Below are 26790 nucleotides of genomic sequence, written 5' to 3'. Positions count from 1 at the left end.
TATATTGGCTTAAGGAGTGGCTCTATCAGCATAATCACATGATTAAACGAAAATGTGTCTGGACACGTACCACAGCGATAAGAAACGGAACCAGTTACAGGAACCAAAGTGGAGAGATAAGAATATGAATAGAGAAAGTCCTTGTCTAAATCACCCCACCCTTTTTGTCATCCATTTTGGGACTTCTCATTCAAAATGACAATAAGATAAGCTTCCAAGGGGAACTGAAGCAAATACATTGAATGCTGAATGTCGCGGAGAGTGAGTAAGGGTAAGGTTGTGCCATATGAAGAAAATGTGCAATCTGTGCAAAAGTCTGCAGAAGAGAAATAAAGCAGGTACACTACTGTTGAAAGGTTTTGAGTATGTACGGTTTTTAAAATAACCACAATAGTATTGACGCTTTAGGAGAACCATCTATGTTCTGGCAGTGTTAACAACCCAGAAAACAGTTATCTGATTGATAAACCTGTAATGTAGCATCAGTAATGTTTTCAGTCTCCAAAGAAACATATACCAACCCAAGAGCCCTACAGTCCATTGGCAACAATCTTTAATTTTAAGAATATAAAGGTACATGAATGTTCTTCTTTAACACCATACAGACCCAAATGCCGAGGGATAAATGGAGGGCATATCTGAACAATTTATTTGATGTCCTGATTTATCTGACTTAGAAACCACAATATTATTCTGAATAATGTGACTTCCCCAAGGTTCTGTCCTGGGCCCATTTCTGTTGACTTTTAGTACCGCTGAGTCTTTCCTGAGTTATCCCCTGATGTTATACAAATAGTTTTGCAATTTTAAGGTAAGTTGGTAAGAAAGGCTAAACAATGACCAAAATGTCTCTTTCAGTGCATAAAAATCCAGAAGTTGCCCACACTAAAGACCATGCTGTCTCATAGAACACCTTAATGATGTGTTGTCATGTGACTTAATTACATTACTTTTGAGGTCATAACCTCTGATCTAGGCATCTATTGTACAATGAGAATTTTTCTTTTCAAACCTTCAGAGCCCATTTCTGTTGTGCAAATGCTCCATCACACTGCTTCATAGTGTTGATGTGCTCTTAATGGGTTATAATGAAGAAAAGCCTGTGCAAATCTGAGATGTGCTCTGAAACCGACAAAGGACTGATTGATAATGTTCACAATTAAAAGCAAAAATATAAAACTGTTGTTACTGCTACTGATATAGCAGATCCATTAATAGTCATGCCACAGATATAGATAGACCCTGGGGATTTCTTCTGGAGAGGTTAAGAACCATTTTGAACAGCAATCCAACCCTGTTTGTTTTGGTCAGAAGCCATATTTTCCTCATGTTTCTGAATCAGGCTGATCAAGCGAACAAGACATATTAATCAAAATAGTCCACCCCCACCCTCCTCATCACAAATGAATCTGCCTCTGACATTTAACATTTTCAAATGTTGCCGGTTCAGCTGTCTGGTAATATCACTCTCCCTATGCTGGCTCCCTCTGTCCCCCCGGTACAAGCTGAACAGATTCAACCTAAGATGTCACCCATGCTGACCCTGAGATGGGAGGGTTCATCTCATCATCCGTGCAGGCTAAATAAAGTGATTTGGAAATGCAATAGCTCATAAGGGGATGTGATGAAAAATCAACATGCTGGAAGGCCACATACTGTAAATGAAAGAATATAAAGTAAAGTAGTACACGGCTAAAAATCAACTTACAATAGGAATAATGTTCCTGGCAGTGGTCCGAACACAAAACAGGATATGTCACTGCATGGGGGATGAGATCTGCACATAGACTGGAACGTTTCTTGAGAGTCAGTCTCAGAGGTCTAGATTTCTGCGTAGATTCCAGATACTTGATGCAATATATTTTGGTCTCAGTCTCATGGAAATTTCCATGGATCAAGCGCACAGAGGTCTCCTTAACAAAATCATAAAGTATTAAATTAAGCAATTTAAAGTTTTTTTTTTCTTTTCCCCATCAGGTATTAATTTGTTACTTTTGTTTGGAGGCATTAATGCATTGTAGGTCTCTGACCTTGACTGATGGTCTCCGACCTCATTTTCTTTTACAGCCATGACCTGCACCACTATGTTGATTAGATTAATTATTCTCAATTGACGTGGCAGCAATATAAAAGGTTACTTCCAAATGAATTTTTTACAACCTTAAGTAAAACGCACATAGTCGCGTCGATGATGCTTATGACTATTGACATGTTAAAGGTTAAGGAATAAATAATCAATCACACAGATAATACAGCTGACAGTTTTCAATCTCTCGCTTTAGACAGCTATTTGTCAGTTCTTCCTTTTTACTTTGATCACAAGGAATTGATAACTACATAATAATGATGTATATACATATACAATATGCTCATAATTATTATTAATAGTATTACTTAATACCATACTATTAACATAAAATTTACTATCTAAATTGTAGTGTTTACTAGTCTAAGGTTTTTTAGAAGCCATTATTTATTTTGTGCAAAATAACGGAAATAAAAAATAAAAAAAAGATATACACAGTTTGATCACTTGATTTAATTCATGTTTTTCATTATGTTAAAAACATTTTCAATTCATTTAAATTCAGGATTCTGCATAAATGCCTGGAATATATTTTTTAGACAAATAAAAATGAAGAAAATGTCATGAAGTTCAAATGCATAGTGCAGTTTACAATGACATGGAACAAAGTGAAATTGTCCCATAACACAACTTTAAGGGTTTATGGCACCTCACACACATTAACAGAATAGCATCTATTATTCAGTGTAAGACAGACAGAGTGACGCTGTTTATTCTCACAGAGGTCAGGATGTATTTTCTTTCTAACTGGGTCTTTAAGTCCACAGAATAAAATAGAAAAATCATCTGTGCCCCACAATAAAAAAAGGTTTCACAAGAGTTTCCAACAGTGTATCAAACTGTGCCTAGCAGACTCATTTAGATGACAAAGGTGGAACATTTTGGAGGGAATTTGAGAAAAAACTTGGTCCAAAACATTGTTGATACTGTACATTAATGAAACAACAACAACAAGATGAAATTAATGAGATCCATGAAGTCTTCTAATCTATGAAAGAGCAACCTCTTATCAGCCAGTATTTGATTGACGTTAAGGGTTTTGTAGTGTGAATAGTGTTAATAAATGAATGAGGTGGAGGAGCCAACATCCAGGCAGCTGGCATCCTCTGGCATGCTGCTAATGCTAAAGATTGTCAACCACAACAACAAGAATTGAATTTTTATTAATAGCTCAACGAGATGAGTTCGAGTCTGATGATAGATCATAGATTTATGGTGGAAGACGTGTTATAGAGCCAATCTCCCATCAGCAACATGCCTGAACCCAAGACAAACCTGCTCAACGTCAATACCACACCATTCACACCAGTCCTAGGACTGAACTTCGCTACAATTAAATACATACGTAAATTAACAGATTTTGATTTATCAGTCGACTGGGAGAGGGTGTGGTCTAATCTAATCTTAACTTCTAAAAACTTAGGCTCATCGTTTTATCCATTACAAAATCATCCATAGAGCATACATAACTCCTTACAAGAGGTTTAAAATGAAACTGCAATCAAACTATAACTGTCATATCTGTAACACTGTATCAGCAGGTACTTTTCTCCACATGTTTTGGGAATGTCCAATTGTTGTCAATCTACGGACTCATGTGAATTCTGTTTTGTCCTTTTTACTACAAATTGATTACTTGTCTAATCCAGGTGTATGTCTCTAGAGAAACATTGGAAGATCCGAGGCTCACATCGGTTTTATGGGGTTTATGCTTCAAAAATGGAAAAACGATGTGCCTGGGGTACTTGTAACACTGATTCCAGGTATCCTGAGAGGATGGGCAATATAATTTATTTTATTACATTTCCTGAATTCAAACAAAACAGAGCAAAATGTCCCTAAGTATTCACCCAAATACAAATGAAGACAAAACCGTTCATTTTCTGGTTGGCATACACTCATTAAGTTACACTTTTCATCTGCTCAAGCAGAACGAATCTTGTGTTTTAGCAAGGTATCTCTGGCTAAAACTAGCTAACGTTAAAGTTAGTGAGTCCATGCTAATGTACAAACCTAAATAGCGGACTGTTCTTGCATCTTGTACAGTGTAGGTCAAAAACATAAACGAAGGTCTACATTTTAGTGCCTCTCCATATTAAACTGGTTAAATGTACATTAATTTAATCGTACGCTGCGATACATGAACAGTGTTGATCCTGCATGTTGTCATCTGCGATCGTGATGACCGACCGCAATATGAGACTTCTCGCTTGCATTGTGATCTGTAAACCCTCCTTCGAGTTACTCACCGTATTTATTTAAAAATATTTTATAAATCCCTCCATGGAATATTTAATTCCCATTTGGTGGCCTTCTGTGTCCAAAATTGTGCAAAAACATCGTGGGACAAGGTTTTCACACTGCAGCTGTCATTGTAAGACAGTGAGCAACTCCCTTTGTTTGTCCGAGGGAGCAACAGTAACTAAGGGGGGCGGGGCTTACCGATAGGTCAATTGTGGAACTACTCACTTTTTGGCATGTTCTCACCGCGGGGACTAGGAACTGTTTTAGTTCCCAGAACTCCGTTTGGAGGAACTAATTAGCTCCTTCAGAGTAGGGTCTAAAACAGTTCCATAGGAACTATCGTGATTGGCTAAACGCATACGAAAACGCCCTCACTGGCCATGATTTAAAATGCTGTGGAAACACATACTGTGTAAACATCGCATCAACTTATAATTCGCAAGAATGGAGAACAGCGATAGATGGACGGATGCTGAAGTACAGGCACTTTTGAACATTTTGAACTCCTTTCCAATCTATCAGTCGCTTGACATATACGTCGACATTCCATGTCCATTATTGTGAACCCCGCAAGACACAACAAAAACACAGCTCCGATCACAGCATCCTCCATCCTCCTGTTGTTAACGTTGTTCTTCTTTGTTCACGTTGTTGAACGCCGCGCACAAATGACGTCGCTGTCGACCAGCTAGGACCCACTGTCGGTGCGAATGCAACCCTTTAAATGGTACTGGGAAATAGTTCGCGCAAAATCGTCCCAGTATTTTAGTACTGTACTTTTAGTTGCGAAAAGGGCTATTGTTAGGGTTAGTAGAATAAGTTAACATGTACTTGCAAAGTTAAAGGGGTCATATGCAGTGATGGGAATAACGGCGTTATAAATAAACGGCGTTACTAACGGCGTTATTTTTTTCAGTAACGAGTAATCAAATGAATTACTGTTTCCCCCGTTACAACGCCGTTACTGTTACTGACAATAAAATGTGGCGTTACTATATTATATTATTAGAATTAAATTTTTCAGTTCATCTGAATGGATGCGCAGTGTAGCTGTATTTGACGTACCATAAACTCTAGTGTGAAGGCGCGCGACTCGCCTTCGCTTTCTCTCAGATACACGCATGCAAAGAAAGATACAGAGCAAGAGAGTCTTTCATAACATGCAGAATTGACACGCTACCTGTAAACGATATTCTTTGTTGTATTTTCCTGTCAAAATAACAGAGTTCCTTTGGAATTCTTCCGCTTTTAAGAACCGCCGGTTTCTCTGGTAGTGGGCGGAACTAATGCGCAAACGACAATCTCTTTGGCTGGCGCTCACCTATTATCCTCCCTGTTTTCATTTCAGCAAATCACCTCGAGCGAACGCAGACAACGTGATGAATATTCATGAACCCAGCAGCTCATTAATCCTTATGCGTTTTATATTGATGACAAATATGCATTCATACTTGGTTATTCTAATTACTAAAGTTCTATCATCATATAATATTAAATTGTCATAATATTATATTATAATGCTTGACTGACTGATACTAAGTGTCAGTAGATAAATAGTGTAGATTAATGTACAATGTTTTATAATAATAATTTATTCTTTTTAGTGTCCATTTCATTAATTTAACATATTTAATATTGGGGGCATCCAAGTTATTTGACATTTGAACATTTTTTTAAAAGTAACGCAATAGTTACTTTCCCTTGTAATTAGTTACTTTTATAATGATGTAACTCAATTACTAACTCAGTTACTATTTGTGAGAAGTAACTAGTAACTATAACTAATTACTTTTTTAAAGTAACGTGCCCAACACTGGTCATATGATGCAGTTTTCAGTTTTCCTTTGTCTTTGGAGTGTTACAAGCTGTTTGTGCATATAGGGTAGAGTGGAGGAAAACGCCCCCCCTTAAGTCAAGTTAAGTCAAGTCACTATTATTTGTATAGCGCTTTTAACAATGCAAATTGTGTCAAGGCAGCTTTACATCAGCTTGATATAAAGCTGGGTGGCTTTATTTAGACGGGGAAATAGTTTGTCGAAATAGTGTCATTCTCCTCTGGCCAGACAAAATCAGCAGTTTAAATCTAGGCTAAAGCAGAGTCAGATTGTGCAAAGAACTCATCTGGTTCCTGTGGTCTTGTCCCGATGGCCATCTAGGAGACAGGGTCTTCACTGGGGATCAGTCTGAAGGGTTCATCTAGTTGTCCATGTCTCCGCTGACGTTTCAGGGCTGTAGAGGTCATCTCTAGTTGCTGATCCACCATCTGATCTGGATACGGACTGGAACCGGGTGGCTGCAGTGACTATCTGATCTGGATACAGTCTGGATCTGGGTGGCTACGGTGACCTTGGAATAAGAAAGAAACAGACTAATATTAGCGTAGATGCCATTCTTCTAACGATGTAACAAGTACATCGGGTGTTTTGGGAAGTGTTCCCGGTTCCGGTTGACCTAATTAATGCAGCCTAAGAATCCTTTAACGGATTTGAATTATAGAAATGTGATAGTGTATTATGTGTAAGCCAGGTTAAAGAGATGGGTCTTTAATCTAGATTTAAAGTGACAGAGTGTGTATGCTTCCCGAACAGTGTTAGATAGATTTTTCCAGAGTTTGGGCACTAAATAGGAAAACGATCTCCCGCCCGCAGTTGATCTTGATATTCTAGGTATTATCAAATGACCAGAATTTTAAGATCGCAGCGGACGTGAAGGACTATAATGCGATAAGAGCTCACTCAAATACTGAGGTGCCAAACCATTCAGGGCCTTATAGGTAATTAGCAAGATCTTAAAATGTATACGATGTTTAATAGGGAGCCAGTGCAGTGTTGACAGAACCGGGCTAATGTGGTAATACTTCTTGGTTCTAGTAAGAACTCTAGCTGCTGCATTTTGAACCAGCTGGAGTTGGTTTATTAAACATGCAGAGCAACCACCCAATAAAGCATTACAATAATCTAGCCTCGAGGTCATGAACACATGAATAAATGTTTCTGCATTGACATTGAGAGCATAGGTCGTAATTTAGATATATTTTTAAGATGGAAAAATGCAGTTTTACAAATGCTAGAAGCATGCTTTTCGAAGGAAAGATTGCTATCAAAAGGTACGCCTAGGTTCCTAGCCGATGACGAAGAATTTACAGAGCAGCTATCAAGTATTAGACAGTGATCTAGGTTATTACATGCAAAAGTTTTTGGTCCAATAATTAACACCTCTGTTTTTTCAGAATTTAGCAGTAAGAATTTGCTAGTCATCCAGTTTTTGATATCAACTATACATTCCGTTAGTTTTGCAAATTGCTAAGTTTCATCAGGTTGCAAAGAAATATAGAGCTGGGTATCATCACCATAACAGTGAAAGCTAACACCATGTTTCCTAATGATATCTCCCAAGGGTAACATGTAAAGCGTGAAAAGTAAGGGGCCAAGTACTGAGCCTTGAGGTACTCCATACTGCACTTGTGATTGGTATGATACCTCTTCATTTACTGCAACAAATTGATGGCGGTCAGATAAGTACGATTTGAACCATGCCAGTGCACTTCCTCTAATGCCAACATAATGTTCTAGTCTATTTAAAAGAATGTTGTGGTCGATAGTGTCAAATGTGGCGCTATGATCCAGTAGTACTAACAGAGAGATAGAACCACGATCAGATGATAAAAGCAGGTCGTTTGTAACTCTAATGAGAGAAGCCAAGCTTTATCATTTGTTTATCTGTATTATATCTGTTATATAATAGGTTAATTATATTTTTATTAAATAACAAGTAATCCCTATCTACAGGCCTAACTGTTCACATATCATATATAACTGTGATGTTCTACAAAACAACAAGCTTTAAAACACTTTTTTTTCTTACTGCTGAAAATTAGATCATTTACTGTGAAATCAGTTTTCTTTTCGGTGCATACAGTAGCTACACGTAAGCTACAGTAGGGAAAACAGTTTTCCCCCACTCTACCCTATAATATCCATAAAGTTGCAAAGACTAAAGTCTCAAACCCATAGACATATACTTTATAAAAGTTAAGACTTGTCCACGCCTTCCGAAGACGCCTCATTTAAACACGCCCCCACATAGCTACGTCACTGTGTTGAAATATTTGCATAACACAAATGTATACACAAAGAAAGAAGGTGTAACTTTTATTCTCTTTGTAGTATTGTTGCCGTGTCATGGAGACACTGTCTGTTTCCAAATGTGGTAAGATGCGTAACATTTCCGTCACACGCTTGAGGTATTTAGCCAATCACAGCGTACTGGCTAGTTGGCCAATCAGAGAACACCTCGCTTTTCAGAATGATGAGCTTTGTAAAAATCGCCGCATTTCAGAAATGCAGGGCAGAGAGGAGCAACAATAATGTACAGTATGTGAAAAATAATGTGTTTTTTTAACCTTAAACTGCGTAAACACATTGCATTACACCAAATACACAAAATGTTATTTTTAGCATCATTATAAGACCCCTTTAATTATAGTTAATTATCATCAAGCAGTTAGCAGAAATTCAGCAGACATTTTACTAATACGCCATGACTGGTATTAGTACATGTAGTTACTTATTGTCAGCAGAATGTCAAAAGTGGAATATCAGAATGAAGTGTGTAGCGGGTTTTTGACCAATGGAATCGGGCAGTCATTGAAACAAATGACTCTGACTGGCTGTTCAGCTTAGTGCATGAGAAGAAAAGTGAAAGTGATTATAATGAAGTCAGACAGACACATTTCTAATTTGACGTAATCTTACCTCTTTAATCTCAAAGTGGAGACAACGGTTGAGGTAAACTTCTGGGAGCATCTCAGTCCAGAAAGTCTGAAGAATGTCTTTAGAGGACCAGTGTTGTCCAGCATTCTTACACATCCTGAATTGATCATCAAAGACCACTGGGTACTAGATGCAAATCGACAAGCTATTGAGGAATCTAAACGCAGAGGTCTTCAACCCCACTCCTGGGGACCATCCGTCCTGCAGATTTCAGCTCCATCCCTAACCAAATACACCTGAAGCACCTAATCAAGCTCTTCAGGAGTGCTTGAAAATACACAAGCAGGTGTGCTGAAGCAGGTTGGAAATAACCTTTGCAGGACAGTGAGCCCCCAGGAGCAGGGCTCATTCTGCAGCTCACGACAGATTGGCAGGTGTGCTTTAGCCCTTTTTCTTAGGAAAAAGGGACTTCATTGGCCTGGCACTGGCAGTACCTGGTTCTTTTTTTTAATTCAGATTTGTGTCTGCTTACCAAGTTCCCGTTTTAAATTTTGTTTTGTATTTTTTACACTTAATTTCATTTTATTTGACCTTCCATATATAATTTTCATATTTTATTCAAATGTTTTAAATATGTCATCATTTTGAACCCCAGATGAGTTTGTGGTTTTTATTGTATAACTGTTATTGTTGATTTATACTTGTAGCCCAAATGTGACAGACCAGTGGTCAGTGGCATCAGCTGTGGTTCTGTGGATCCAAAGACCATATGAAATGCTTGACTAATCTCTCTAAGCACTGCTCAGTTGTACAGAAGCAGAAGTACTGGACATTGAATGTTGAAGGGACAGCTGTTGGGGCTGTGGAAGTAAAGTATATATTAGGGGCTATAGTTGAAGGTTGCCATGGCTGTGAACAAACAGAAGTGTAGAACAGTCACTGTTAACAGTCTCTGGGTTGTAGGACTGAGACTACGTAGTCTCATATTTAAGGCCTTGTGAGTCTAGTGTTCCTCATAACAGATTGCAAAATCACAACACATTGTGTACTAGCTACATATTAATGAAACCCATAGTTTGGCAATGTGCCACAGTGTCATAATTAATTAATATCACACTGGCAGTCATGCTGTTGTACTCAACTACTTTTAATTAATTCACTTCAATACGTTGTGGCAAATAAATTATTAAATGTATAGTTTTGTAGTTTCTCAATTATTATGATCTCACAATGAGAGAAGCTGAAACTGAACAAACCAACCTTTTATAGATCAAGTTCAGTGGGTTCACAACCCTTAATATAAACATTATCTGTAAACTCAGGGTTTGATCCAGAGTTTATGATTATCTATGGAGCAGATGCACCTGAAGTGTCACATCTATGTAAATTTAGAGCAATAAAATGGAGAAGTGGATCAAAATTTGTCATCATGTTAAAATGTGAATGTGTCACGTAAGTCTGGTGAATGCTAACAGAATGTAAGTTAAAATAAGTGGTAATCAGGTACAGCAAGTTTTTTTTTTAATTAATTAATACATAAATAATATTGAAAATTAATAAACTAAACATCTAAAAGAAAACAAATATTATAGTAACTATACATATTATTATATTTAACATGAATTAAATACAAAATTATCTAAATTTATACCTATACAGCTATACAAATTGTTTGGTTAGTTTGCAGATTAATTGCTCCATACTGTGTGACTTTTCATGACTTATTTACTGCACCTGATGTGTGAATATCTGAGGAAAATAATACTATGATTCCGACAAATCTGACCATTGGCCCATCTGACCATTTTTGCAACAACACAACAGTCTTCTGTCACGGTGAATGAGACAAAAGGATTCAAGTGCGGTTCATTCACAGCTTTATTGACTAACGTCAAGACAAACAATAGTAGTCCTTGGGAGGTTCGCTGGCCGGGTAGCGCGGGGATCCAATGGGCAGCCTCGACGGAGAATGAAGATCCTCATCTCCTCAACCGGAGAAGCGGAAAGTAAACTGGCCGGACAGAAGAATTGGAGCCAGGAGCACACACCAGCCAAACCCAGGGACAACAACAGAGGAACTGACGAAGACAAGACAGGTTAGCGTGCCATAAATAGACAGAGAAATTACGAGCCGCACCTGACACCAATCAGCTCACATCTCTCAGACACACCCACTCATTCATACATACACACACAACAAGCACGAATGAGGTAATGAATCCATGAAACGTGACATCTTCTGGATCACGGACTGTTGTCAGTTGGTAGTTCATCAGGCTACAGAACTGCTGAAGATGGTTATGATGTTCTGGCGTACTTAAAGGAACTGTGTTATACTAATTTAATTTTAATTTTAAACTTTTCATATGTATTTGTAGTTTATGCCACGTAAGTTTCAGACTTTACCATGCTTTTGAGGCATACATTACTTACGTTTTGAGGGGTTTCTGTTGTCTGAGAATTGAACACCACAGCATGCAAAAACTCATCAGTTTCAGTGGCTGCAGTGTTCAGCTCCCACCCTGATCAAACATAGCTGTCTGTAATTATGAAAATCTTAATAAGCTGGTTCATTTGTATTTGATCATGGTTGGAGCTGAACTCTGCAGGAAGGTGGATCTCCAGGAGCAGGGTTGGGAACTTCTGACAAACAGTATACACAGTATATAATTGTCAATATATATTCCAATAGTGCCTTGTCTTGGAAGTGTAATAATACAACTGTTATAATCAACTTCATAGAGAAACACAAGTAATAATATCAGGCTACAGAACTGCTGAAGATGGTTTTGATGTTCTAGTGTTCTCAAGGAACTGTATTATACTAATTTTATTTTAATTCTAAACACTTTCCCATGCTGAAGGGTTTCTGTTGTCTGAGAATTGAGCACCACAGCATGCAACAGCTCATCAGTTTCAGTTAGTCAAACGGCTTTGAATTTTAATCCCAAACAAGACGGTGAATGCAGAATGCTAGTACGCCATCCGCTATACTTAGAAGAGTGACTGCATATGCACCTGTCACTGCGCTGTCAACACATGCACCTCTCCTGCTAAGCTGCAACTGCAAACCTTTGTGGCTGCTGCTGGGAACTCTCTGATTCATGGGGTAACAAATCTTGTTTAAAGTGAGACTGTAATGGATAATGGCACCTCTTTGCATAGGTATGCACAGTGTACATAGTGTGCCCCTCTTGTTTAGAATGGAGAAACTGCTAAAGAACTGGAGGTATATCAGTATATCAAACATGACCTTTAATGTAACTTGAATTTTTATTTGGTTGTGCTTGGTCACTTGCTCTTTGGACTCTTCATTCTTGGTGTAAACTGTGAGGTGGTAAAATTATCAGATGAACCAATGAAAATCCATCACTTCAGCCTATTATTAAACAATTTTAATGGGTCTCCATTCCATTCAGACTGTGACCAAATTTGTTTCTGCCGGTGCGAGTAAATTTTGTGCATGGTCGCACTGGTATGACCACCGCGTTGTTCAACTCGCGCTGCCATTTCTGTCGCATTTGAGAAACACCAAACAGCAAACTAAACAAAAGTGTAACAAAACCCTGCTACTCATTTGAGTGCTGCGAGAACCAGTGAGAAGCGTTTGAATTCACCGCAGAATGAATAAAGGTTGCTGCAAGATTTACTGAGAAGCATTCAAATTCTGCCCAGAAATATCTGTTAACAGATCAAACAGCACTGACATAGAAAACCAGAAGCAGTAACCCTAACTGTAACCATGGTGTTGTGGCAGAAATAGTCGAATGTTATTACATTATTAATTTCAGGGTTTGTAGAGCCTTTTGAGAGAGAAATTCAAGCAATTTTCAGTGACTTTCAAGCATTTCTGTTTCCAGCACTTTAAAGCTCCTAAATGATCCAATTTAAATGTTATTTTCAATGGGATGACCAAAATATACTATGGTAAACAAACACTTATGTAAAATAAAAAATAAAAAATACATCAAATCACTATTATAACCTGTAGATGGCAGCAGAGGAGCACTTATTGGTTTATTAGTCATTCATTTATACTTTTTCCTTTATATTTTGAAATTATAAAATAACAATTATAAAATCACTATTATAAAATATCAAATCATCAAGAAATCAGATTTTGTCAGTTTCGCTCTTTTTTGTTTATGAAGTAAAAAACGCCACAGAGTGCTTTGAAAAACAAACTTTTCTTCAATTTGCAACTAAATCACACATAATCACTGAAGCTGTTGGTCAGTTTCATATACATTGTACTCTTAATGGTACATTTAATAAGAGTACAATGTATAACTTTTCTACATAAAATTACATCTACATCTTTTCTACATAAGATTTTGCACGCTACTGTTGTTAATAAAATACATTTTGTAAGCTTCCCAACTCAAGCTTAGTGCTATACTGTCAAATGTGTATAAACATGAAATAAACAAGAAATGAATATGTAATATTATTAGTACCTGCACATATTAATGCAAAACAAGTTATTTTATCATATCACATTTATATATTTGTCATATCTCTCCGAAATTAAAAGAATACTGCACATTGTAATCTCTATGAGTTAAGTCTATTTATTATCAAAGCATTTGTCAATAGTAATACAGTTAAAATGGGGAAAATATGTGAACGACTGCATTGCTGGCTGATTTAAGGTGTGCCCCTAAAATTTCTGCTTGTGCTCTTAAAAATTTTCAGTCAGGGGCTACAGTGCTCCTAGTAAAAAATAGTTAGTCTGGAGCCACTTCCCTTATATACAGAAGACAACATTGGTTGATAGGAATGCCATTCCGGGACCAGCAATTCAGGAATATATACCATTTAAGAAAAATCACATGAAGCAGAATAAAGTGTATTTAACACAATTACTGATGAAAATCAGTATGTTGAGGAACAGTTTTATTGATTTTATCAATGGTAACTGAAGATGGGACAAAAAATAATTGAATGATTTTAAAACATATTAATACTAACATACTAAACATGCTTAGAAATGTAATCACGTTTAAGAACAATGTTTCAAAGCCTCAAGATCTTCTCATTCCGAATCACAGGTAGCACATCCAAAGTGGTTCTGTCAAGCTTATTCTTGTGCTAATAAAGAAAAGACAAGTACTGTTGTGCCAAAGGCTATGAAGTACTTAATAAGTACCTAATGAAAAAAGACTCTAAGGCTTTACTCATGGGATCTGTTTTCCCTCACAACCACCTATGGCAATCATTTTCACTCTCTGTGTGAAGTTAAAGGTGAAATAGCCTGAAATGGCTCAACACTAGCTGATGTAATATATAATTATGCCTTAGAGTAGTGGAAGGACCCACAGATTATAGTTACTGACCTCATGGACACAATCATGTCTAAAATGTCCTATAAACTTGCAGATATGTGTTTGTAATGGTCATCAAGGTTAAATAGGTGTGTATCTAAGCTTCAGCAGTGCGACAGGGTTACTTAAGCTAATGAAGGTGATGGCAGCTTGCCTAAAGGAGAAATGTGAAGGTCAACCCAAGACAAACTCTTAGACAAAGGCAAAAGGCATCAGGTATCAGACTGCCCAAACCTGTACAAGAATCCATCAAACAGCCATTTTGCCAAGTAGATTCAAAATAACATAAGGAAAAAGTAAAACAGAGTAAAAATGTAATGAAGGCATCTTTTCCACACTGTTTTTGACTACACAGAAGCAATAAACTTTTATTTTTGAGTTGTTGGTCCCTGTGCATTTGAAACTATAAAATTAGTTTTCTATCCAAGTTGATAATGCTCTTAAAAGTACAGACCAGTTAATACAGGCCATATTGTCCTAACAAATTAAATGTATTACATTTCACACAAATCAGATGAAAACAGTCATCATCACTATGCTAAAGTTAGCAATAGTTAATTTGAGAACTGCTTTCCTCAACCTGGTCTCATGGCATAAACATACCTGGGGGCACTTTTTAGCGAGACCGTTTTTACGTACCTTACTGCACGTTTCACCGCAGTTTCAAAGAGAAATGTCCACAGAGTGGCGCTAAAACACGGGTTCGATAAGTAAACCCTGGCACTTTTTTTGATATAGGTACATATTGCTGTGTTTTTATTACGTTGCTTCAAGTACGTATTGCGGCGGTTCAGAATTCAAATATCCGGGGACTGTAGCTAAAAATGTATGCTCTATCGTGTTGGAAATATGCCCTACACCAAACCAAACCCAACCCTAAACCTTCCCGATAGTGTTGACAAAAGCAAAACTGATATAAAAAACGCATTTGTTGATGCAACCATGCTATTTGAATTTCCTTATATGGAGATTTGAACTGTTTTGTCGAACTGTAGTCACACTGGATTCAAACCCAGAGCTCCTCACCTCTTAATTGACCTATCGGTAAGCCCCTCCCCTCGAACACAGACTAGCCAATGGCAGTCAAGTATCAGTTGCACGGGGAGCGGAACTCGGACATCTTTAAGTTTCAGCGCCATAGAGAAACATTGGAAGATCCGAAGCTCGCATCGGTTTTATGGGGTTTATGCTTCAAAAATGGAAAAACGATGTGCCTGGGGTACTTGTAACACTGATTCCAGGTATCCTGAGAGGATGGGCAATATAATTTATTTTATTACATTTCCTGAATCCAAACAAAACAGAGCAATATGTCCCTAAGTATTCACCCCAATACAAATGAAGACAAAAACGTTCATTTTCTGGTTGTCATACACTCATTAAGTTACACTTTTCATCTGCTCAAGCAGAACGTTAATGTTATCTTGTGCTTTAGCAAGGTATCTCTGGCTAAAACTAGCTAACGTTAAAGTTAGTGAGTCCATGCTAACGTACAAACTTAAATAGCGGACTGTTCTCGCATCTTGTACAGTGTAGGTCAAAAACACATAAACGAAGGTCTACATTTCAGTGCCTCTGCATGTTAACCTGGTTAAATGGACATTAATTTAATCGTACCCTGCGATACATGAACAGTGTTGATCCTGCATGTTTTCATCCGCGATCGTGATGACCGACCGTAATATGAGACTTCACCCGCTTACATTGTGATCTGTAAACCCTCCTTCGAGTTACCCACCATATTTATTTTTAAATATTTTATAAATCCCTCCATGGAATATTTAATTCCCATTCGGTGGCCTTCTGTGCCCAAAATTGTGCAAAAACATCAAGGGACAAGGTTTTCACACTGTAGCTGTCATTGAAAGACAGTGAGTAATTCCATTTGTTTGTCTGAGGGAGCAACAGCAACTAAAGGGGCGGGGCTTACCGATAGGTCAATTATGTCTCCGTACTCCGTGAGCTACCAAACAAAGCTACAGTCTATGAAAACCCATAGATATGAAGCTGGATATGTGTGATGCTAACATTCAAAAGCATCAGTTTTCAAATCTCCCAGTATATTAATATTGTTTTGAAGTCATAACATGATATTCTTCAAGTAATTGTGCAAAAATTCCGCTTTATTAATCGAAATTTGTGTGAAAAGGAATAAAAGGCGTCGGAGTTTTACTGCTTCTAGTGTTCATTTCTTTTGGAAACTGCAGTGATATGTACTTATTAGTACGTATTTCGCGTCTCGCTAAAAAGTGCCCCCAGGTATGTTTATGCAATGAGCCCAGGTAGGCTTTCCTACACCTTGATTAGCTGGTTCAGGTGAGTTTGATTGGGTTGGAGCTGAAATCTGTAGGATGGTAGTTCTACAGGAGTCGGCTTGGAGACCCTTAAGGTCTTTATTCTGATGATCCCCTTATCGACTTTAAAGACCCACTTATCGACCTTCCCATACACAAATATTAAATATCCTGTGACAAACTTTCTCTCTCTGTGGCTGGAGAAGCAGGTTCAAGTTTCAGCCCACATCCTGATAGAGAAGACAAACCAAGGACGAGTGAAAGCCGAGGAGAATCAAAATGAGAGATAAAAGCAAAAGAAGATGTCTCCTCTAGGCACCTGTGTGCAGCCGAGACAGACTCAAAGCATTATCTCTTGCCCACTCAGAGCTTCAGTCAATATTCTGTAATCAAGACTTGTCAATGTTCTCTTCAATGTGACTTGCAAAGTCCTGCATGTCTCCTGTCAAAGATTCAAGGGCTGATTTCCATTTCCACCATTAATTCAAAGATCAAGGTCTCTGTGTTGACCAGGAAGTCAAGCTCATCTATAAAACTTTGAAGCAGTCCCACAAAGTTTGCACTGGCAAAAACATCCATGTCCCTTGGGTTAATAATCACCAGATCATTTGCCTCAGTTACTGAAGAGTCGTTGTGGAGTCTTCTACTTGTCAGATCATCTGCTCCGGGGTTCCTGATAACAACTGGATTAACCATTTGTAAGAAACAACTTTAGATAAGATTTGAACAATTCTGTCTTATATTCCTCTTACACAGTCATGTAGTTCTAAAGAAAAAAAGTGGAATCCACTCCCACATGGTCACATTATTGCCTTTTTTTTATTGCATTTTTGCTGACTACAAGACTGCCTATAATGATTCTGGTATCTATAGCATTTCCATCAAGAGTTTGTTTAAAATAAATATATTTTAAAGTATTTTCGATTCACAAGAAGAGTCAGTTAATTTGAGTCATTTGTTCTGTAACTGGATTTTTCCAGTGTTTTTCGTTCATTAAAAAGAACTGGCATATACAAATCATTTACACTATAATTGGACTACATGGGTGGTGCTGCATGTTTCCCTTTGTAGATTCAGTAGCAGTGCTATTCACAGTTGAATTTAAGGGTACAAATACATATACCTAATAACATAATAAAAATAACAATAAATTAAGTTCTGTCAGGACCACTATTGTCAAAATGATTGACACTTAGCATACAGTTTGGTTTGGTGGTATGGTTCTGTTCTGGGCAAAAACTCCCTGCCCATCCATGCAGCCTGTCATGAATGAGCAAGGAGAGCAGCAATAATAACCCCCCTAGGGTAAACAGAACAGAACAAAGCAGATATCATTAATGTACTTAATGATATTTAAGTGTAACTATATTCAAGATGAAAGGAGACTGATTCAACGAGGAATATCAGAAAGCCAAGTCCTGACTGTGGCGAAAGAGGTGTTGGGGATGGAGGAGAGTAATTTGCTCCTGAGCAAGCGAAAAAGCTGCTAAATAATACTGAATAGACCTTATTTAAGAATGCTGTGATAGGGGTCATATTCTTATAGGTAGATGTGATCAGCTGAGAGTTAGCCGATGCAAGCTTGGCTCACGTGACCTGCCAGAACTAACGCTATATGCTTGATATATTAATACAATTCAAATGGTCATTATAAAAAGTCATTATTCAATTGAAACAAGTTCATTATTGATTCACTTCAGTTCATGAAATGAGTTTAATTATGAAGCAACTTTGGAGAAAATAGTGATGTCATCATCCAGCTCAGTTATCAAATAGTGTCAGTCAAAAGGCGACAATGGAACCCAAACTTTATCGTGAAAAAAATGGAGAAAAAATAAATAAATAAATAAACAAAATAAATAAAACCTTGGGAGATAACCTGGGGGCAGCTCTTCTCTTATTAAAATCACAGTAGGAATAAAAAAAATGTCTAAGTTTCCATTTAATTGTTGCAGGTTTAAAAAAAAAAATTGCAGTATTTTAAGCATATTTCATGAGATGTATTCTGAAGCATTGAAGCATAAAAATGAGATATTTGAAAAAGAACACTGATCAAAATTGGAGAACACTTTCAGATACCTCCCAGTTATTTGTGTAATCTGGCACCTTGAGCTAATTTATTTTATTATCTGACAAACCCTATTTAACTGGCAGCCTAACTTTACAGTTTTTAATGACTTTGCAAGATGATAAGTCTGTGGACAGAGGAGAACTGGTCCAAAGTTCACTTTAGTGATGAAAGCAAGTTTAATTTATTTGGGTTTGAAGGAAAACATTTATGTTCATCACCAAACTGGGGAAAGACTGAACCCAAAGTGTGTAAGGAAGTTAGTGAAAGGTGTCATGGTTTGGGGGATGTTTTCTGCAGCAGGAGCTGGGCCTCTTATATAGCTACATGGCAGAGTGAATGCAAATGTTTATCAGAACCTCCTGTGGCAACATGCAGTTCCTTGCCTGTGTTCACTGCCCTATCACCCAGCAATTTTCATGCTGGACAATACCCCTGTCACACGGCAAAACAGGTAAAGCAGTTCCTTGAAGCTGAAAACAATGAAAAAATGAAATTGCCAGCCAAAAATCCTGATCCAAACCCAACTGAAAATCTCTGGAAAATCCTTGGTGACAAAGTTATGGCTAAAAAACCCACTACAGTCACCGAAGTGTGGAAGAAGGCTGGAAGAAGGATAGACTAAGATCACACCAGAGCAGTGTGAGCGACTAGTGATGTCCTGTGGCCGCAGGTGTGCTGAAGTCATTCAAAGCAAGGGCAAGGGTATATATATATATATATATATACAATTAAATGAAAAAAAAAAAAAAATATATATATATATATATATATAGGCCTATATATATATAATCAAAGTAATGTCAGTTCAAATGCTCTGTTAATAGTGTACACATTATATGTTAGTATTCTTTTGACTTTGATGTCTCAGAGTTGCTTCATTTTCTGTAAATGTCCTGCAAGGTTAGTACTTCCTGAAGGTTTGCATAATTAGCATCTTTGCATAGATTATATGTTAGCTGTCCCTGGAAAATAAAAACTGTTTTAATGACTACAGAGCAGTAAATATCTTCACACAGAACAAAGGTACACCTGAAACATCCTGGTCTACTGATAAGAAATTTGCGAATAAAATTAGATAAGATAAAAGATGAACAGTACTGTTTGGTTTTCAAGTAGCCTTATGAATAACTAACTTAATCAAGATAAACACACAGGATGAAGAGGAATATACCAAAACTCAAACACTGCAGCTTCCTCCTTAGAGGGTTTGTTTACATTTGAATAATAATCAAAGCATTGTTTTAAGATGTGTTGTTTGGGTGTGTGTGTGCTTGCTGGCTTATGCTGTTTCTGTCTCCATTTTGTTCAATTGCCATGTTGAATTTTTTGGACTGCTTGTGGCCAACAATGAATTTCTCATTGAGGCCATACAAATACTGACAGCGGTGGCTGACAGTGTTACAGTATGAACTGTAGTCTGTCTCATGTAAATTTGCTCCACAGCTCCCCTCCACAGGAGTGTCCATACGTGAAACACCCAAGGAGGTTTGGCTGTGGTATACCCCAACAGATGCTAGCACAGATATCCTACAGTCTCATGTTGCAACCTTTGCTCTGACCTAAATCTGATCTGTTGATCATAAAATAGACCGAAGGAAGGAAGTCAGGGAACTCCTTGTTTACCTCAGAACTTTCAGAAGATCTCCATTTCTTCTTTTGTCAGTGTCATTTATGCTCTTGTTTTTCTTTAATTAAAGGGATATTTGACTCAAAAAAAATAAAATAAATTGACATTAGTAGTATGATTTGAAGAATCTTCATGCAGCTCTTTTATAATACAAAGTTTATAGCGACCATGGCTTTTAAAAGTACAACAAAAATGCCATAAAAATACTGTCTATCCTGAAGTCATACAATAGGTTTGTGTTAAGAAATAACAATTTAAGTTGTTATTCACTGAAAAGGATGAAAAAGAATGGCACGTCAGCAAGTGGCATCAGAAAATTGATCAATGCAAAAAGTTTTTATATGACTTCGGATGACTACAGATTATTTTAGGCTACATTATGATACTTTTTTGGTCCTTTGACAACTTTCAAGCTTGCCAGTCATGGTTACTTTACATGAATGGAAAAGAGTTGCATGAAGAATGATTAAAAAATTGTGCTGTTTTACACTGCACAAAAAAGCATATTTTCTTAGCGATATGCTATTTACAATAAGTGCAAATAGTGATAGATTCTATTTACACTATGTAAAAATAGCAGTATTTTCTGCTGTTTATACCTCTTATTGCAAATAGTGGCAAATATCTGCACCTCAGTATTGTAGTACATTATAAAACAGTATGCAATAATAATATGTTACGTGTAAATTATCATTTTAATTAGAATTATTAAATGGATGCTACCTTATTGGGACAATAAAACACTCACTACAACTACTCTAACCCTACCCGATACTTTATTTTCACCTTTTCAATTATTTCCTTCATTTTTATTGAAAATAAATGCCTTTCTGATGTGATATGAAATGTGAAAAGGGAGAAGAATGAGTTTTAAAAGGTGGATTTAAACTCGGGTCCCTCGCCTCATAAAGAATGTGTGCAGTGCTTTATCATCTACACTACTGAATCTGTCGATTAATGGCCATCTTTTGTAATGTTGTTTAGCCCAACCACACGTTTACCTCTGCCAACAAGGCAGGCTATTTGCACTTAGTGTAAATAGACACTTTGAAAAAGGCATACATACAGACAAATTTTGAATGACATTAAGGTCAATAAATGAAGACGGAATGTAAATTTTGGGAGAAATATTAATTTTATTGGATGGACTGAGGCCATCATGAATTGAATTGAATTGAACGCTCATTGCAAAATTAATTTCCATGTAAAATAAGACAGTCACCTCAATGCTTAGATGCAGGAACCAGTACTGTTACCAAGGTTACAGACAGAGTTTTGTATTACAAGCAACCATAGCTCAGAGTGTCTTTTTTTATGTGGTTTAGGAGTTCTGTTTTGGAGTCAGTTCATGTTGATGCTTGTACTATTGTAACGTTGTACTATTATCTCACAGCGTTAAAAATACTCCATGTGTGTCAGAGAAGACATCTGTCTACACCCTCACCAGTCAGCCTTTACATTGCAGTACACACTACAAAGTATTCAAAACCTGTTGTGTAAACGCATGAATAAATCATTTACAAAGCTTTCTGTATCCCCTAATCTAAAGTGTAAACTACTCATCAGTTGTAAATGTTTTACTCATCATTCGTAGATCTTTCACCCCAGTGTGTACACACACACAACCTGTAACCGGCAGGTTTGTAAAACATTTACAACTGATGAGTAGTTTACACTTTAGATTAGGGGATGCAGAAAGTCTTGTAAATGATTTATTCATGCGTTAGTAGATAATACAATATTGACATTTCAATGATTTATAAGCGATTAATAATATATTAACTAGTAACTTAACTAATAACTATACTGAAAAAAATTGTTCATTGAAAACAAATTTAGCTGACTAACTTTCAATTTTTATTTTATTTAAATGTAACTAAAATATATTGTTTGCAGCCACTTACCTTAAAAAATATATATATTATATTTTTTTTCAGTGTATTAACCTTTTACTAAGGATTATTTCATGATGCTATTTTTTAAGATAACTTACGGAAGATTTGTAAATCGTTAGCATATTACTTAATAATCATTTGTGAACATATAGTCATGTTTTGTAAATGATTAGTTAATCATCATCTAATCACTTGTAAATTATTTATAAATTAATCTACAAAACATAGATTCAAAATATTAACATATCACTTATTAATCATTTGATTACATAATCATGTTTTGTAAATGATTAGTTAATCATTAACTTATCACTTGTAAATGACTTGTAAATGAATTAACAAAACATATATAAATTGTTAGCATGTCATTTAATAATTGCTTATGAATGTTTTGTAAATGATTAGTTCATCATTAACTAATCACTTATAAATGCCTTACAACTGAACATTATTATAAAGTGTTACCATGAGCAGAATAAATTATTTTAATATAAGACCATAGTTGTTTAAAGTTGTGTTGGCTGCCATGACTTTAAAACTAGGTTTAAATGTAAGATACATAGTGAATTGCAGACAATTAATTTCATTACAAAAGATCCACAGCACTCCCAGTCTATTTTGTTGTGGTAGAGCCACGGTCAATGGCACTATTATTATTCGTAGTTATGTAAAGACAGTCACACACTAAAAATATGAGCTTCTCTTTCATGAAACACTGTTTGCTGTAGCGCTACAGGCTCGGCCACCACTGAGAGCCAGAATATATATACATCAAACAGCAAAATCAAGATCAAATAGAGCCCAAAGTGTTTAATAATGATGAATATCAAGTCAAGTAATACTTTGTAAGGTAAATGCATTGTTTTCTGTTATTCAACAAGATGTAAGCATGCACCAGAACATTAGTGGGTTAATAGCACACAATTGCACTGAAGTGAATACATTTCACTACTGAGATGGAAATCAAAGTTAACATGAGCATTACATAGCACTGGCATTACTTTTAGAAACCAGATTTTTCAGTAATGATCATTCGAGCTGCCATCTTTATACTTTTTAGTATAGCTCTTTTGGACACAAAAGATCACTTCTTTCACTTATTTCCTTATGATTGTTTATTTCTGTATCCTTATACGTTTTATCTCTGAATGAGACAATGAGACTGTGTCTTATTTTGAAACTGTTAGAGTAAACTAGTGGTACAGAAATTACACTTTACCTTCATCAAAGACAGGTTTGTATGCGACTAATAACTATAATAATAAGACACAGATTTCTCATTATGAGGAAAACAGTGCAAAAATGACAAGAAACAGAAAATGTTGATTTGGCCTTTCCATAAATATCATTTTCAATAAGTAGAACTTTTCAAACTGCTGACAAAGTTAGCTACGTTCAAATTCCTGTGAGGTAGCAAAAGATAATTACACACTAATTAAATGACTTTGAGCTGATGGAAGTCATTAAGAGAGGCTGCAAGCAGCTCATTAGGTCAAATAATCATATTTGTAAAAAGGAGGATGTGGAAAAGTAGACTGATAGAAGAGCAAGAGGCGTCAACATCTGAATTTACGCAAATGAGTGGCAAAAAACCACTGGGGAGCAGCCAATTGCTTTGACGTGTGTTCTAAAATCACCTAAAGAGATCGAACATTCATATCAGTGGAATCCATTTAATCCTAGTTTAAAACTAAAACACTGTAAACTGTACCCATCATGCACCGCACGATTTTCTGTCAAAACCGTCAACTCTGATTGCTCAAAATCTTCAGCATGGTTCTGATTTTTGGCAACTAGAGTCAACTCCTTCACACTACAGTTCCGGGCAAAAATGCAAAGTGTAGTGCATCCCAGCCTTTAGATTTCAAACGTGCTTTCATTGTGACTAGACTACTGAATTAATGTGTATTACACTGACACTGTATGTATACTTTGGGTATTTGGAAATCAAACAAGCATTTTGCCAACCACATCTTGTGTAAATATAAGGACTGTGAAATGACAGCAATAATATGTCACACTAACAACAACCTCGCTGCTATTAAGCATATTTCTTCAAAGTTAGTAAATCGAGATGTACGCAGCTGTAATGCAGACTGCTTCACTTGTGCATACTGTGTATAAATAGTCTCTACATCATGTGTAGGTCCATTCCACAGTTACAAGTGACTCTTATTTTCTGTTGTTACATGTGACCTAATGAACTGACTGTTTAATGAAACATTTATAAGACCTTCAGACATCATTGCCCTCAAATGTGTTTGGATGTAGAATGTCACAGCAAATATGTGGATTTCCAGTCATTTGCTGTTTAAGGCAAAGAGAAGACTAATTATGGCTCCAAATGTATAATATGGATGTTCTCTTTATCTGTTGAAATTGCGTTTTCATTTTTTTTCTTTGTATTGAACTGCCATGAAGCATGTGATACATATGAAACAAAAACATATACTATGGATAGAAATATTTCATCATCGGTATTGTCAGGGGCGAACGAAACGTGAGACGTGTGGATCTATTTGCTAGGCTTTTATTAGAGACGTGGTCATGAAACAGGCAAGGTTCAGATAATGGTAAACAAGTACAACACAGGCAAGACAGAGTAATCCTAGGGCAAGCGTGGGTCTTCGATCTGCGAACAGAATCCATAGGGCTTGACAAAGGGGTAATCCGTAAACACAAACAATAGTCCAGACAGGGGCAAACAGAGTCCAAACAGCAAGATGATAGGGCAGTCTGAAATACACAGGCAAGGATCTAGATACAAATGACTTAGGCAATAAACTGGATAAACTAGACTTAGACTCAGAAAACACGGAAGGGCTCAGTAAAGTAGCTATCACTGGGAGAGCAATAAACGATAAAGTCCGGAGTGACATGTAACAGTCTGTGTGGTGTGAGAGTCAATATGATGGAGAGGCGACCTCTTGTGGCAATCGGACAGAAGGCCACAAACTGGATTCGTGACAACCCCCAAGGAGCGGCTTACAGATGCTCCAAACTCCAAAACAATCCAGGAGGGTGGTGGAGCGGAGGTGGAACAGGGGGAGGGACGGAGGGCCAGGTCCATGAGGAAGTGGAGAGACCGGGGACTGAGGCTGAGCCGGCAGAGCAGAGCACCAAGGCGGAACAAGGAACCAGGGCAGAACCAGCAAAGCAGGAAGCCAGGGTGGAGCAGGAACCCAGAGCGGATCTGGAGACCAGGACGGAGCCGACAGAGCAGAAACCCACCTGGGCGGAGCCGATGGCACAGGAGTCCACCAGGACGGAGCAGAAGGAACTGGAGCCCACGAGGGCGGAGCAGAAGACAGAGGCAGGGAACACAAAAAGTTAATCAGTATCCTCCCTGGTGACAACTGAGTGAGCAGATAAGCCATCTCACTGACTGAAACAGGATAGATAGACAGTTCCTTAGTGGTTTCTTGGCACTGACTGGGCTAACGGGACGGACATGGAGTGCATTTGTCAAGTTAAGTCACTATTATTTGTATGGCGCGTTTAACAATGCAAATTGTGTCAAAGCAGCTTTACATCAGCTTGATATAAAGCTGGGTGGTTTTATTACAGCTTTACAGTATTTAGACGGGGAAATAGTTTGTCGAAATAGTGTCATTCTCCTCTGGCCAGACAAAATCAGCAGTTTAAATCTAGGCTAAAACAGAGTCAGATTGTGCAAAGGACTTATTTGGTTCCTGTGGTCTTGTCCCGATGGCCATCTTGGAGACAGGGTCTTCACTGGGGATCAGTCTCTGGGGCTCATCTAGTTGTCCTCATCTCCGCTGACGTTCAGGGCTGTAGAGGTCATCACTAGGTGCTGATCCACCATCTGATCTGGATACGGACTGGATCCGGGTGGCTGCAGTGACCATCTGATCTGGATACAGTCTGGACCTGGGTGGCTACAGTGACCTCGGAATAAGAAAGAAACAGACTAATATTAGCGTAGTTGCCATTCTTCTAACAATGTAACAAGTATATTGGGTGTTTTGGGAAGTGTTCCCAGTTCCGGTTGACCTAATTAATGCAGCCTAACAATCCTTTAACGGATTTGAATTATAGAAATGCGATAGTGTATTATGTGTAAGCCAGGTTAAAGAGATGGGTCTTTAATCTAAATTTAAACTGACAGAGTGTGTCTGCTTCCCAAACAGTGTTAGGTAGATTGTTCCAGAGTTTGGGTGCTAAATAGGAAAACGCTCTCCCGCCCGCAGTTGATTTTGATATTCTAGGTATTATCAAATGGCCAGAATTTTGAGATCGCAGCGGACGTGAAGGACTATAATGTGATAAGAGCTCACTCAAATACTGAGGTGCCAAACCATTCAGGGCCTTATAGGTAATTAGCAAGATCTTAAAATGTATACAATGTTTAATAGGGAGCCAGTGCAGTGTTGACAGAAATGGACTAATGTGGTCATACTTCCTGGTTCTAGTAAGAACTCTAGCTGCTGCATTTTGAACCAGTTGGAGTTTGTTTATTAAATGTGCAGAGTAACCACCCAGTAAAGCATTACAATAATCTAGCCTCGAGGTCATG

The sequence above is a fragment of the Onychostoma macrolepis genome, chromosome 04, assembly GCF_012432095.1.
Source record: "Onychostoma macrolepis isolate SWU-2019 chromosome 04, ASM1243209v1, whole genome shotgun sequence".
NCBI classification, from domain to species: Eukaryota; Metazoa; Chordata; class Actinopteri; order Cypriniformes; family Cyprinidae; genus Onychostoma; species Onychostoma macrolepis.
This window is presented reverse-complemented; position numbering follows the sequence as displayed.